The sequence below is a fragment of the Gadus morhua genome, chromosome 6, assembly GCF_902167405.1.
Source record: "Gadus morhua chromosome 6, gadMor3.0, whole genome shotgun sequence".
In the NCBI taxonomy this organism is placed as follows: Eukaryota; Metazoa; Chordata; class Actinopteri; order Gadiformes; family Gadidae; genus Gadus; species Gadus morhua.
In genome coordinates this window covers 17,109,039-17,125,434 of record NC_044053.1, presented here as the reverse complement: position 1 = coordinate 17,125,434, position 16,396 = coordinate 17,109,039, and positions in this window count along the sequence as shown.

Here is a 16,396-nt window from a genome sequence, read left to right as displayed (position 1 = left end):
AGTCCCTTCTTTGTTGTTTACTTTTTCAAATTGTCCCACTGTTGTTATGTTCTGATTGTAATGAAACAGGATTTGTTCCTATCATTTACTTTGTATCTTAAGGACAGATCAGAGTAAACTAAACTGGGCAAAGAGTGATTGTCTAACAATAAAGTTACACAGATACTCAACTTGAGTGGTCAAATAAACATTTCCGCTCCCAATTAAGAGATCTACTGCAGGTAAACTGAACTACCCTCAGCCAACTGTGAGCCGTGGTCCACTGTTTACAGAGCTAGCATGAGCTCATTAGAGCGCTGCGTGCAGCTGGCGCTAACATACAGCGCGTGGTCGTAAAAATCCCCCTCTGTTTTTCCGGTGGCAGAGTTCCCATCAGGAAGACGCACATCTGGCTTACGTAAAAGGTAAACAGAGATTAGTGGGAAGGTAAATATTGTGAAGCAAAGCGAGGGGGCGGCGGCTCTTTCCAAGAACAGCGTCCATCCCGGCCGTGTCACCGCCACGTCACCACCACCTGCGCGCTACACGCCACAAGCGAGCAGGGAAAAACAAAGGACGCATTGGGCGGCCTTGTGAGGCACGTTTGTATTTTGAGCAGCCTGTTCTCTGACCTCAACGACAGAATAGGTTGTTTGGCTAAATTACCCAAATTGACCAATTCGAGGGTTCGCTGGTTACAGTCTCCCCCCCCCCCCCCCCCCTCCCCCACAATTGATAGGTCGAGATTGAAACCCACGTATATCAAGGTACTGTCTGCCAAACGCTAAAATAGGACCCTCTGGCTCATTTAAAAAACGTATTTTTTTATGATGGAGATCACGTTGGTTTTGAAAATGAACTGGATTGATGATGAAAGGTTGTGTGGGAGAGAGCAAGGCAGATTAAAGAGTCACAAGAGGTCTTAGACGATAACCTTTAGCCTCTCTGGAGAGTGCCGTGAGTCCCCGTCAGGCTGACGTAAAGACCCAGGGAGACAAGACCAGACCAGACAAACTAACGCCTCCAAATGCATGCCACTCCAGCTGGATGAACAGAGAGTGCTCGGCAAAGGGCATGGAGAGCCTGGGAGTGTGTTCCTCTTAGTGTTCCTGTTTGTGTGAGTAAGAGAGAGAGTGAGAGAGCAATATAATGTGGGGAAAACAAGTGTGCTAATGAGACTGCAGCACACAACCCTTTTTGCTTTCGTGTGTGTGTGTGTGTGTGTGTGTGTGTGTGTGTGTGTGTGTGTGTGTGTGTGTGTGTGTGTGTGTGTGTGTGTGTGTGTGTGTGTGTGTGTGTGTGTGTGTGTGTGTGTGCGCGCGCGCGCGTGTGTCACCATTTGGCTCTTCAGATATGATTTGGTGCAGGGAGGCAGAGAGAGACAGAAAACGTTTTACTCTCTGAAGTCAAACTGCCACGTCTGTTTGCCATCGCCATCTTCTTTTCATCTTCATACGACCCACATCAAACGCCATTAACACAACCCTGGTGTAATAAAAATATATATATTTGACAATTTAACAAATTATTTTTAGTATAAACATCAGCAAGACGTTTAAAATCGCACATCATTAGGTGTTATTAAAGATAAAATAAACATGAGGCCCACATACTGGAGTAAGATCAATATTAAAGCTGTGCATGAATACTCTGTCCGCCCCAGGTGTTTGATCGAACACATACAGGGCTGACTCAGTCCCTCACAGGGGGCCTGACCTCCATCAATAAAGAGATGAGAGATGACATATGCCCTACCTGTGACCTGCCCGCCAGAAACATTACTGGTCCATCAATTATAAGATCTCAACGATAATATTCAACAATGTATTGTTATTAATAGTTATTAACTCCAATAACTCTATGGAGTCCTACCTCACTGGAAGAAAACAATGCACCAGAGTTGGGGATAGGACTTCATCTTTCATTGGCTGCTCTGTTGGTGTCCCGCAGGGCTCAATTTTAGGACCTTTGTTGTTTAGCTTGTATGTAAATGATCTGCCACTTGTATGTCCAGAAGTGGACATACAAATGTATGCAGATGACACGGTCATCCTCGCACATGGAAAGAACAGATGTGAGGTGGCCGCCAAATTAACAGAAGCAATGGCCAAAGTTTCTGATTGGCTCTCAAAGTCCTGCCTGACACTCAACATCAGTAAAACAGCATGCATGTACTTTTATAATTTATAATTTAGGAAAATTTTAAATCTGCCTGATATTATTGTTAATGGAGAAAGGATCCAGACTGTTTCACAATTTAAATATTTAGGAATAACTGTTGACTCACAGCTCTCATTTAAGAAACATGTGAAGCAGGTGTGTAATAGAGTCAAATTCAATTTAAGGAATTTTAGGTACATCAGGAACCAGCTCCCTCTAGATGCAGCAAAACTTTACATGCACTCCATGATCTTTTCACACATCTCATACTGTATTACAAGCTGGTCACAAAATGGAAAAACAACACTTGCTCCACTGCAAACACTTTGCAAACAAACACTCAAAGTACTGGACAAAAAGCCATTAAGATATCACCACTGTAACATAATTCAAAGACATAATCTTATGACCTTTGAAAGTTTTGTGTTTCTTGCTGATGTATGTTTGTTTAGTTTATAAAATAATGCACGATTTGGCCGTGCCTCCGTTTAATGAGTTTGTGTCACTGCGCTCAGACAATGGAAGGAGAACTAGAACGTCCAACAGAGGGGAATGTGTGTAGTACAGCACAGATCCACTGAGTTTGGCATGTCATTTTTTTCAGTTAGAGCCACAGAGTCTTGGGACTCAGTACCAAGCGAGATAAGAGAGTGGAACACCTTTGCTGGTTTTAAATGTAAGATGAAATCATGGCTGAAATTGACCCAAGCATTTACCCATCATGCATAGACTTTTGTCTTAATGTTGTGATGTCCCGTTTTCTTGTTGTGCAGTTGTTGCTGTTGTTGTTGTTGTGGTGTCCTAATGTTGTGATTTTATTGTTCGTATTGTGTTGTTGTGTTTTACTGTTGTAAAATTGTGTGTTATTGTTTTTATACTTCAGTGTTAGGTTTCCCTTTTGACAGAGATGGTACCCTCTGTTTCCTGCCCAGGGACTACAGATGAAAATAGCTTATAGCTAACTCTGGTACTGCTAATGAGCCGTGCATTGTCCCTGCTAAATAAATCAATAAATAACAGAGTTAATAAGAACACACTGTTAATAATTAACTGTTAATAATTAATATGCCTATTGACTAAAGGCTCAAGTGACCATGATGATGGTGTAGTGCTCCCTGTTTAAAATGTTGATATGTACTGTGTCTGACATGTCATTCTTTAAATCCTACAGCAGGGAGCACCCTTAAGAAAGTGGCCCCATACCGCCAAACCAAAGCATAACCATGTCATGCAATAAACGGTCTCATCTAAGACATGAGTGTTTTCTGACTGAAGTGACGTGGTGGTTTGCCTCAGTTTGCTTCAAGGTTAACAAAAGGTGAATCCCCGTGAGATTTGACCCACCGTTCAAGTGGATTCGCTTCAGTGTTGATAGCGAAGCGAATCACTTCACAGGGTTCCGCTCTGAGTACGGGAGGGAGAAGGGGTGCAGTCAGCAGAGATGAGCTTATGTCTGGGCTGCTGAACGGCATCATGTATACTGCAAGCGACTACGGGCAATGAATACTGAAAAACCCCTTACGCGGTGTTCACTCAAAACGTACTGGGGATAAGACGAGGCTCACTAGCAGTCTGTGTGGATATTAAAGTCTCGCCATCAATAGACGCGGTTTGAAGCGTCTCACATTTAGCAATGGATGACACTGATGCTGATGTGGAGTGGCAGCTGGGATGAGAGTGAGAGAGGCCGTTCGGAATATCAAAGACTCTGTTCTTGTGAAGATGGAGAGACTCTTGGTTAATGTCCCCCTTTTGATATTGCTGGACTTATATAGCCACACATATGAACAATCTTTACACATGTTGTTACAGCAACGGTAATGATTACATTGCCACAAAAAGCTATATTATTGGATATGCCTAATTTAAAAAATAATATTGAAATAGTGAAAGTGCTGAGTTCCTTAGGAAGGCTCTCGAACAAAAGGAGATTATAAACAGCTTGTTAAACAGCTTTCTTATTATGAATAATTACTTTTCCCCCCTTTTGGGATTGCATAATGTGGGCGGATGCTGCGTGAGTCGCAGGATGCAGGGACCAAGAGAAGACCCAATCATGAAGCCCATGCTTAGCAGGTAAAATTGATTCATTCAGATAGGGAGCCATGTTTGAAACAAATTGGGTAAGTGGTTAACTCATTTAATGACTTTGAAGCACACCAAGAATGAACAGATCTGGCTGTTCTAAAAAATATATAAGGGCTTGGTTGAAGGAATGGACAGGAATGTTGTGTTTATGAAGGAAATTAGGTATTGGAAAAATGCGTCCACAGAAGAAACTAAAAAGGAATTTTCACGGTGTTGAAATCGGGCGTGCAATGCTTGTTGAAATACCAGCGAATGGATTAGAGCTGAGGTTACTGCCTTCTTGATAATTATGTGAAAAGGATTATACATCACCTCAATTACACTCACAATTTGCAATCATTTAATGCCAATTCATCATCTCCCTCTCTCAGGTGCAGGTATTTAGGTAGGTGCTTTCCCTCAGTCTAGTCAATATCCACCATTTTGTCCTTCAGGAGGTTCAGGATTGGTGTGTGTGATTTTCTTTCAACCATCTTTTTTTTGGGTGGGGAGGGGGGTTCTCATCATTTTCCTTTCTGGTCACACTTATTCGCCTTCGTTTTCCATCTCTTCATTTTGCCCCTCTCTCTCTGCTCCCTGACTCTGTATGTCCGCCCCGCCCCTATCTGTGCATTGGGTTTCTGTCTACCTAGTTGGTGAGCATTAGTATTCTGTTCATCCTCAGCTAGTCTGAGCCAAAAAGCCTGTGGCTTTCTTGCTTCCCCAGTTTTAACTGCTCCACTGTGAAGGAACACAGCTGCATGGTGAAATGCTCAATTTATCAATTAAAAGCACAGAAAATACACAGAAACACACCACACACGTGGACACACTAACACACAGACACACACACACATACACACACACACATACACACACACACACACACACACACACACACACACACACACACACACACACACACACACACACACACACACACACACACACACACACACACACACACACACATACTCACATGTACTCATACGGATATACCCCCGCCTACCACCACCGATGATTAGTCAAACAAAGAACAGATCCTGCAGAGCAACACATTTGACCCACACCCATCACCACACACACACACACACACACACACACACACACACACACACACACACACACACACACACACACACACACACAAACATTCCCACCACTGCATTAAGACACACACCACCACACACCACAAATCCACAGCGCAAACACAACCTGGAGGCAAGCAGGTTCGACGCACGAGTACAAAGGAGCGCACCAAAACACACACATGGTCTGCCTCTGTAACCAGAACACGTTGTCTACACCTCCCGCCTTCTTCTCTCTCTCTCTCTCTCTCTCTCTCTCTCTCTCCTGCACTTGCCTGTACTGTGTGCCAGTGTTGTATTCTCCCTAGTGCTGCTGCTGCTCTACTCCAACATGCAGTCACAGCTGACAGGTTTCATTACAGCTGAGATGCAGCATGTCTCCACGTCTGGCGCCCTAAGCCCCTCAGGACACCTCCACACCCAGACACGACGCGTCAGGGCACCGCACAGCAGCACACATCATGAAAGAGCCAAGCGGAGAGGAGCACAGCGCCAAAACACAGGCAGCAGTGCTCTGTTATGAGCAGCATAAAAGAGTCCCCTAAAATATGATCCAAAAAACAACACGTCTCGTTTGCAATTTATTAAGTATTAGTTCCGAAATGGATTACTTCATGCTGCAATCCTTTAACTTTTTCTAATCTGAAGTGCTTTTTTTTATCAAAGCGGGATTTATATTTCATATTTCTTTAAGTTTGCCCTTGATATTTGTAGGTTATGTGTTGTGTAAAAAACAGCACCTGCTGGAATGATTTACCTTAATATTCTCACAGGATGATGGTCGTTCATGGTTCAGATGGTCTGAAACCCCACCGACGCATCAATATTCATTCCCTTAGTCATAAAGCCTCATACTGATTTTGCACCACAAAAACATATTCCAAACTGTTGTTGACTGAAACCTGTTGTAGCCTAGTACAAGCCAGATGGTTGCATCTGCATCTTAAGCAAGTGGAACCTAATGAATTCACACCCACAACACAGTATGTATGGAACGAGTTATTGATGCGTCACGATTTGCTTTGAACAGACTTTCAAAGAGGGATTACTGCCGACTCTCAGTCTGCCCAGATACTCACTTTCCTTGAACATGTCCATGTATGGGAAAAGGGACCGCAGGTTTATTTCAGAAAGAGAAGGATAAGAAGGGTGGGGAGGGGAGATTGACATCAGACCCACCCCAGGCCTAGGTTAGTAACAAGATCAAAGGTTGTGCTGATGATATCATTGAGGCAGGTGCTGACTGGGGGGTGGGGGGTAAACTGTGTCTACCTGTATGTACACACACTCACACACACGCACTCACACAAAGATGGACATGTGCATGCATGAACATACAGACACCTGTAAACCCACACACAATCACACGCACACATACGGTGTGTACATCTGTCATGGTTTTCCCCACACCAAAAGCATTGTTAGTCAGAAAGTAAGTACATAAAAAGATATGTCCTCTCGCCCCCCCCCCACACACACACACACACACACACACACACACACACACACACACACACACACACACACACACACACACACACACACATACCATTCGAAGTAATCAGACTCGCTTCTCACGAAGACACCAAGTGCTACTGCCTGAGGCTGGAATTTTCTTTCAATATTAAGTCTTCATTGGCACCAAGGAACACCTAATGAATGGATGTACAGATACCAGGGGCACTGTTTATTAGAAAGTCTCTACTGCAAGCAGATCTCATTACAACTGAGCTACTTCAAATGATCTGCTGTTACAGACACAAAAGCATTAATAGTAGCTTAAAATATATATTAATGATCACTATTAGGTTACTACCACTATCACATTTTCCTATTAGTGTGACTCTACTACAGAGTCACACAACCACAAATGCAGCACCATTCATTCACTGAAAATAGGCTTTAAGGTACAACGCGAATGCAACGGTTCAGACCACTGAGCAGGATTCTTTGGTGGGACTTATAGAAAACCTTTAAAGGGCGCTAATATAACAACAAGTTGTAGCCATTACAAGCCATTTGAATATCTGCCCTTCCCTGAGCCTTAGTAACATCACAAGTGTCCACCTAGATGTATGCTGGATAGATCTACCAGCCTGCTCAGTGGACTGTTGCAAATTTTGCTTATTTGCTCATACATCTAGGTCAGGGGTGCTCAATACGTTGATCGCAAAGGTCATGCAGGCAGATCTTCTGATATTCTGATAATTAAGTATCATCCCTATGACATTTAGCACTTGATTGACGCAAATTGTCTGTCAGATTTTGACAAACGGTTTTAAGACTTTGCTTTACTCAAGCCAATCGCTACATTTATATGCTGTCCATTTTGGGAAGATGTTGAGCTTGATTCACTCTCACTGTTTCACCTGAACAAGTCTGCAGTGGAGGATGAGATTTTGATAGTACAAGCTGATATTGAGCTTAGTTAGTCCAGGACTCATGGACAATTTAGGAACTTATTCTCAAAGGAAAAGTATAGTAAGGAAATGTGCTACCTGCTTGACTGCATTATTTGGCTCTAATTATTTATGTCAGTCAGCCTTTTCCCACATGAAGATTATTAAGTGCATATACCATTGCACCATGACTGATTGTCATTTCGAAGCCTGCTTGAGAATAGCTACCAGCAGCTTATGTCCAGAATATGCAACCCTGGCTGACTTCTTTCAGTGCAGGTCATGAGAGTATGTACTTATATAAGTATATATCAATAAATATATGTTTAGCATTGTTTGGTCATTTTGAAAGTAGCTCGCAAGCCGAAAATGTGTGGGCACCCCTGATCTAGGTGGACACTCCCACTTGTCACTCAAACACAGGAATAGGTCGATTTTCAAACGGCTTGTAATGGATAATCACACTCATACCTGGTGTTAAAAAGAAAAAAGTGCTGTGTTTATGAGGGAATTATTTCAAAAGGATTAGTCGTCTTCTATTTATTTATTTATTCAGTCCCCTCCAAATTATTTGGGGGGACAACTTCATGTTCTTCAGAAGTTGGAGGGGACCCGTCCCCTCTGAGCCCTCGGGATCCGCGCCCTTGCTCAACTGATGTTCCAACGTCCATGTTATCCTGAATCCTTATCTTATGCTTGATTCCCTTAGTATGCAGCATGCCTGTAGAACACATTGTGTTAGTGTTTTCAGATCGCCAGCCAGTTCTGCTCACACATCAATCAGACATTTTGGCCATTCTTCTCTTTTTGCACGGCAGACAGAAATAAATGAAAGATAACATGATTTGCATGATGAAGATGATATTGAAAGCCCAGTGTATCCTGAATAAATCAACACAGTCTATCAGAAGCGTTGCACTTTAAAAGATGCTGGCCAGCTGAACCCAGCGAAGGTTACCCATGCCCTGAAGAGCTCCACATTTATCACTCCCTCTAAAAGCTTTTTAAAATCAGCCCCCAACTCTAAGGTGAGAACGCAGCTCCATGGAGCCTTCCACCAATCCAATTCAGCAGAGTATGTTTTGTTGTTAAACACCACGGATAAGGGTTACAGATGTTAATAATATAATGAATAGGGTTACATGAGTAAAAAGGCATGGCATGCATGATGGCACTACTTTACATGTTCATATTTCCATGTGCATTCTTTACATTTTTGAATATACATGAATCATCCTTCCTTGTGGTGAAATAATGAAATGTATCGCGTGGTGCAACTCTTTTGTACTATATCATGGAGGCCATTAACACACTAAATAAATAAAAATGAAAAACTATCCCACCCTCAGTTCTTCTCTTTCAACAGTTTCGTTGAGTCATTGTTTAAAGCCCACTCTAAACTCCAGTTAGATGAACACAATGCACTGACAGAAAACCTTTTCCTGCCTATCTGCTTCTCCTTCTGTTTCTCTCTGCACTCCTACCCACACAACTGACTATATAATAGTCATTTCACACCAGCACTGTGGCAGAAGTGTACTAGCAGCAATATCACACCCGTTCTGTTCATCTCAGCCTTAGGGGGGGCAACACTTTCAAATTGAATTTCATATTAGGTCATCAATGCCAGAGGTTTATTATTAATGCTGCTGTTTTCACAAAACTAGAAGCAAATCAAACACATCCTTACTGACAAAAATAAATAAGCATACAATGAAATAAATAATACAATCTGTCCCCAGATAAATAAAAATAATAAGATACACCATCATAATGAAACACAAAACAAAAAGCATCCTGCCATAAACTTTTGGCATTGACTTGGCATTCTTGAGCGGCGCTGCAGACATGCCCGGGCGTTTTGTGAAGCCACAGCCAAGCCACACCGCATGCCTCCAGTCAAGGACTGGAGCTATTCTTTCATAGCGGAACTGAGATGAACTGGCAGGGCCCGTGCCTCGCTCTGTTCACACCAGCCACCCAGGGTCAGGACACCTCCAACGGAAACCCACGAAAAACAAAACCACTCGGTTATTTCAGCTCCGGAATCGGATACGGTCCATGTCCGTCTGGGAGTTGAACACCCAAGTCACTGCACTATGCTCTCTCTCTCTCTCTCTCTCTCTTTCCCCTGACACACACACAAAACAACACAACCTCTTCTCATCTGTCCGCACTGATCCCCTGTATTTTGGCGTGGAGTACATTGAAATGCTAGTCTGTACCCTTACACTTATAGCTATCTGGGTGCTTTGTGGTTCATCCATTTATTTTCATGTTTTTAATATGTGAGTCTCAGTGCGACAAATTACTTGCAATCGGCCACACGTGTCAGTGCATGTTGTGGCATAGTTGGCAAAATATCTTGTACAATGAAAATTCTTGTACTAAGCCTGAATAGAAGATTGGTTTACTGACAGGTACTGGCTTGCCCACACATTCAAAGCCATGCAAATGAATAGGTTGAAAGGAGACTCAAAATTGTTGTAGATGTAAATGTGTGGTATTTGGTTGCGCGCGAGTGTGCATCTCGGTGTGTTTGTATTCAAGGTTTCACCATGTGTTTATCAAATGAAAGTAAAGCAAGACCTGGTCTATTCAGTTTGAGTGTGTGAAACCTGTGTTTGATTAAATTATATGCATTATTTACAAAAAAAAAATTAACACATAAGAAAATGTTTTATCATTATTGTTGTGTATATTGGGGAAAATATACGAAAAATATAAGAATAAAGTAGAGAAAAGATAAACAAACTATGTTGCAGTTCTGACTTCAAGAGCTGCACTTGAGAACCACTCAGCTCTCCGGCCTTCTCTCATCCACCTTCTATGGAATAGAAGAGTGGTCGTTGAGTGGGGGATGCACCAATCAGATGCACCTTACTTTGACGATACAGTATGTTCTTTTTCACTAATTAGAATTCAAGTGCACTCTTTCTTTCACCACAAGATCCGGGGTTAATGACCGGAAGGGACGGAGATAACGCACTCTAACGCTGTTTGTGTTCCTTCTTCGTAGAGGGCCTACAGCACCTGCAGAGGAAACCACAGACAATGGAGCTAAATAATCAGATCCCTTCTCTCGCCCTGGTCACAGCTTCCTGTTGTGAAGGAAGTGCAGGAAGCTCAACCCGCCCACCGCCAGCGAGATAGGGCCAACGTCATTTGATCCCTACCAAGTGAGGCAGAGAGTGAGAAAGAGAGAGTGAAGAAGAGAGAGAGGGTGAGAAACATAAGGAGGTCCAAATTATTTTTTTAGAACAACATAGTATTAGATATAAAATAAATAATGTCTCGTATCTACAGGATCCACAGGTACTGTATTGTGCCAGCAGGTTTATAAATATTAATACACAGATCGTGCGGCCATTTGAACCGTATCAGAACATCTATCTATGGCTTTCTGAGCTGCAACCACTAATTGATGTTCGGTTTTTCTATGGCTAATGTAGCATTGTGTCAAATGACATGTCGTAGTACAATCTAGCCACAACTATTACTGAGCTATTACTAACGCTTGAGCGGTACCACAAAAGAAAGAGCCTGAACAAGTTTCATGGCACAACAAGCCAAAAACCACAGGAACACAATTCTAGTGTTCATAGTGAGAGACAACCATTGGTCCATTAACCAAGGAAGTGGCAAGAGGAGGAAAGCTGCAGTGTTGAATTAGACAGCAGGAAGGCCATTGCTTGGATAGTCATCTACTTCCTGTGGGAAGGAAAGGTGCAATACCACACCCACTTGTGCATGTTGGCCACACAGACACACACTCGCACACACACACGCACGCACGCACGCACGCACGCACGCACGCACGCACGCACGCACGCACGCACGCACGCACACACACACACACACACACACACACACCACACACACACACACACACACACACACACACACACACACACACAGAGAAACACAGACAGAAACACACACAGAATAGACACGCACACATACAAACACCTAAAATAGTGAAACTAGTAGTGAAGGGAGGCTGTTGAAATGCTATTCAATTTTGTACCACTGTAAACAACATTGTTTGATTTAACATTGCTACTGCTAGCTACGTTATAACTAGTAATTAGCAGGCATTTCTAATATTTTATTAGAACTTGCTATTCAGGCCATTCACTGCCTCTCAAAAACTTTTCTGCAGTTGCATTGCATTACTATGCTGAAGATTTGGCAAGCAAATAGCAGCTCCGTGGGCATTTGGTTGTATTTTCCTACCAGCAATCTGCAGGCCAATATGTTGCCTGCGAATCTTGCAGATAGAGTTCACGATACATTGGCTATGATATTACTTTATCTATCTAGATCCGGTTGCCATGTATTCAATAAATATTTAATTTTTTATTGATAGACGTGAACTTTATGCACGTCATGCAATAATAATAATAATGCACACTCGCTTCCAGGTTAATTCACTTACTCTTTCACACCCACACAGACACAAATCAAACACATCCTTACTGACAAAAATAAATAAGCATACAATGAAATAAATAATACACAAACACACACACACACACACACACACACACACACACACACACACACACACACACACACACACACAAATACACCACACACACACACACCCACGCAGACACACACACACACGCAGACACACTGAGATCAGATTGGTTCTAAATATCCTCAGTTACTCTGATACGTAGCTGATGCTGATAGCCTGTTACAGGAAGTCATGTTCTGGGCTTCCTGCATACGTAGTTCCAGGGGCTGGCCGGTGACCCCGGGCTGCCCACCCGGATAGACGTCCACCCCAGCAACGGAAACCTTAAAACCTCACATCCCTCCACCCCTTCCACCTCACCCCCACCTATTCGCTAACCCCTCCCTCCGCGCGGTGAGAAGTGAGCTTCCCTCTGCGTTGGGGCGTGGATGAGTATCATGTGCCAGGGGCTATTAAAGGCTTCTTCCCCTGTCTCCTGTGCGGCTAGCAGGTAAACATCTCAGCCCGCGCCTTGGAGACCACTAGCAACAGGCCAGAGAGCTTCGCCACCCAACTCCATGCCCCACACAGATCCTGACTCACCAGGGGAGATTATGTGCCTTTGCGGGTTTTTCTCTCTCCGTCTGTCCATCCGTCTGGCTCTTCGCCTGTCCCTGTTCCCCTATCTTTCTGATTAGCAGTACTTTATTTCTGTCCATCTGTCTTTCTGTCATTCACGCTGTGTTTATCCGTCAGTCACTTTCTATGTGTGCGTGTTTCTGTCTGTCGGTCTGCCTCTGTGTGTGTCTAATCTATCTCTCTGATGTTTAAACATCTTTTTGTGTCTGTATTACAGACAGAGAAAATGAAATCATTGCAAACACACATGCCGGTCATTAGTCACTTGGAATGCAACAGTTGACAACAAAGCCTGAATGTTGGCCCCCTGATTTTCATGTCTGTGACAGATGGGCGCATAGTGTTGCCTTTTATCTAATTTCAGTTTGTCTTGTGATTAGGCTGCAGAGGAACTGGGGTACAGATCACACCACACACACACATCACTGCATCTATTATGTTCCTCTTTCTTCTCTGATCAAACCTTTTATTCCGGTCGAATCTGTATTGCTTGACCTTTTACAGTAATACATAGTCCAGACAACCTTCTGTTTTTCGCCTTTTGTCAGTGTACTGTCGATTCGTCATTTATTTTAACGAGATTCTTCATATGGAGAAAGTAAAATTCACCTTGGGACAATATAAATGTGTGATGTAACGTTGTGCTCTCAGCAAATGACAAGATGAAATAAATGAAATAAGGTAATTGCAGCTCTTCACAAATGCAATAGCACAGTACAAATTTGAAGAAGGAGGTTTAGCACTCTGCCTCTCGACAGCTTCCATTCCCAGGTATGAAAGTACAGATATCATGTTATCGCCTTCATGTATTCACTACATTAATTGCCCTCCTTTTCCTATTCTTGGAACCATGTTTGAATTTCTATTTCATAGAGGGATGACATAGACATTTTTAATGTGTGTGTCTGTGTGTAATGTGCGTGCATGTTTAACTGGGGTACTACAGATGTGTGCTTGTGTGTGTACTGTACGACGTTGTGTATGTATATGTGTGGGTGCATAATGTGTGTGTAAGTCAGTTTATGTGTGTTTATGATGTGTGTGTATGTGGATGTGCGTGTGTGTGTAATGCGTGAGTGAGTGTGTGTAACGTGTTTGTCAGTGTCTATAATGTGTGTGATTGTGTGTGTGTGTGTGTGTGTGTGTGTATAAAGTCTGCGAGTGTGTGCATAGTGTGTGTGTGTGTTCCCCGCAGAGATGGCTACACAGTGAGAAAGACACAAGGAGGATAGAGTGAAAAGGTATCCAATGGCTCCCAGTGTTTGTGCACATAACTGGCGCCTCCCCTCCCTCTCTAGCCTAACAGAACAACAACATACTATTCTGTTCTAACCCTTGGCAATGGACAGTGCAACCATATACCATGGAAATGTGTAATAAAAAACGTATAAAGATGCAGGTATTCAAAGGAGTGCCCAACAGGCACGTTGAGAAGATAGAAGAGGTGTAAGGTGGATGCTTTTACATGTCTGGGCGTGTCGCTTGCCAAGGGCCAAGGACATGCTTGTATCATGTTGTTGGGGTTTCCCAAAGTCCTACTGGGACTACGAGGAAAACAGGCCGTTGAGAAAAGGGAGCACACCAATAGATATCAATTGAAAACAATAACACTTCAACACAAGAGTAGAAATGCAGAACATATTGCTTAATTATTAATTTATTATTATGAATAAAAAATATGTGTAAGTAACTAGTATCGGTAAAATAAACACTCAAATCAATTCAATTGTATATACTGTGTAAGTTTGAAGCAAAAACCCTGGGGGATACTGAGTGCAATAATACTGCACTGTATTGAAAATGAACAAACATATTAATGCACACAAACATAAACAAACCTACATTACACACACACACACACACACACACACACACACACACACACACACACACACACACACACACACACACACACACACACACACACAAACACACGCGCACACACACGCACACACACACACACACACACACACAAACTCACAGATGCCATCACTGTGGACCATGGTGAATTACCTTGTTTGTCCTGACACACAGAAATCTGTCATGTGTGGATGGGGGGGGCTCAGCCTGGGGGCATCCCCGCAGACAGATACTCAGGTGAACAGGTGCGCACCTCCACCATGAGACACAATCATCCCTCACACACACACACTAAAATTACGCTGTACCAAATGACAAAAGCCCTTATAAGGACACTGATAGAGACAGTGCATCTCTCTGACACAAACCATAACCAAAGTGACTTGTACAAAGGTGAGCTCATAGTTCGACTTTGCTTGCTGAGTATGAGTTTGAATTATGGTGCAGTTTAAGTGTTGGATATTCATATGAGGAAGCCGTCTGTGATGTGACATCAGCACCTGCACCTCTCTTGCTGTCACCTCGTCACAAATGCCAGAATCTTAACAATCCATTCCTGGATACTTGTAGCTATTTTCCTCTTTCACCTCTCCTCCTATCTTCTCCCTCCCTCTCTCTCTCTCTCCCTCCCTCCCTCCCTCTCTCTCTCTCTCTCTCTCTCTCTCTCTCTCTCTCTCGTCTCTCTCTCTCTCTCTCTCTCTCTCTCTCCCTCCCTCTCTCTCTCTCTCTCTCTCTCTCTCTCTCTCTCTCTCTCTCTGCTCCGATGGTGACGGTGATGGTTCCTATCCCAGGGCTTCCTCACGGGGCTGAACAGAGGATCCAGGAGGATGTGTTTTGGTTACACCCCAGCTACCCACCACTCCCTCCCCCTAAACACCCTGGCACAACATCCCTTGCCAGAATAAAACGCCCAATGTTAGCAATCCTTCTCCTGAGTCTAAAGGAGCAAGAGAAGTCAACATCCTTCCGCTCATTAATTTCTTTAGAGGAGGGAAAATCAACTATTCCACCACATTGCCCCTGGTCGATATGTAAACATTGGGATTCAAATGTCATTCTGTGTGCCTTTATTGAAGAACATTAATTTATTTAATGCTGCAACAACTTTGAAAGACTCATGTTCTCAAAACACAACCCGTATTGAAATTCAAATCCTAACCACCAGACTCTGATGACCAATAAAAGTTCTTGACAATCTTTCTACTTAAAATTCAGGGGTAGGTCAATTACAAATGTTGTATTTGGCCCTTCAATTCATAGCTGCCTTTGGCAATTATAGTAGGCCCAAGACTGAAATGAAGAACACGACTACTTCATATTTCCAGTGCCAACTCTCTGTCCCTCTTGATTTGAAATGTAAGTGAGTAAGGCAAATAGGTATTCTCTTAATCGATCACATCGATCGTGTGTGTGTGTGTGTGTGTGTGTGTGTGTGTGTGTGTGTGCGGTGTGTGTGTGTGTGTGTGTGTGTGTGTGTGTGTGTGTGTGTGTGTGTGTGTGTGTGTGTGTGTGTGTGTGTGTGTGTGTGTGTGTGTGTGTGTGTGTGTGTGTGTGTGTGGTCATAAGTGTGTGGGGATGGCTCAGTGTGTCTATGGACCAGTGACAGCCTAAGCTGATTACTGTTGCAGCGACCTGATGGTAATATAAACACCTAGGGTAACACAGGTTGGGTACTACCATTTGTTCCCAGCCACATACAGCGAAAACACCAATCCGAAAAGATGCTGATCTGCAGTAAATAT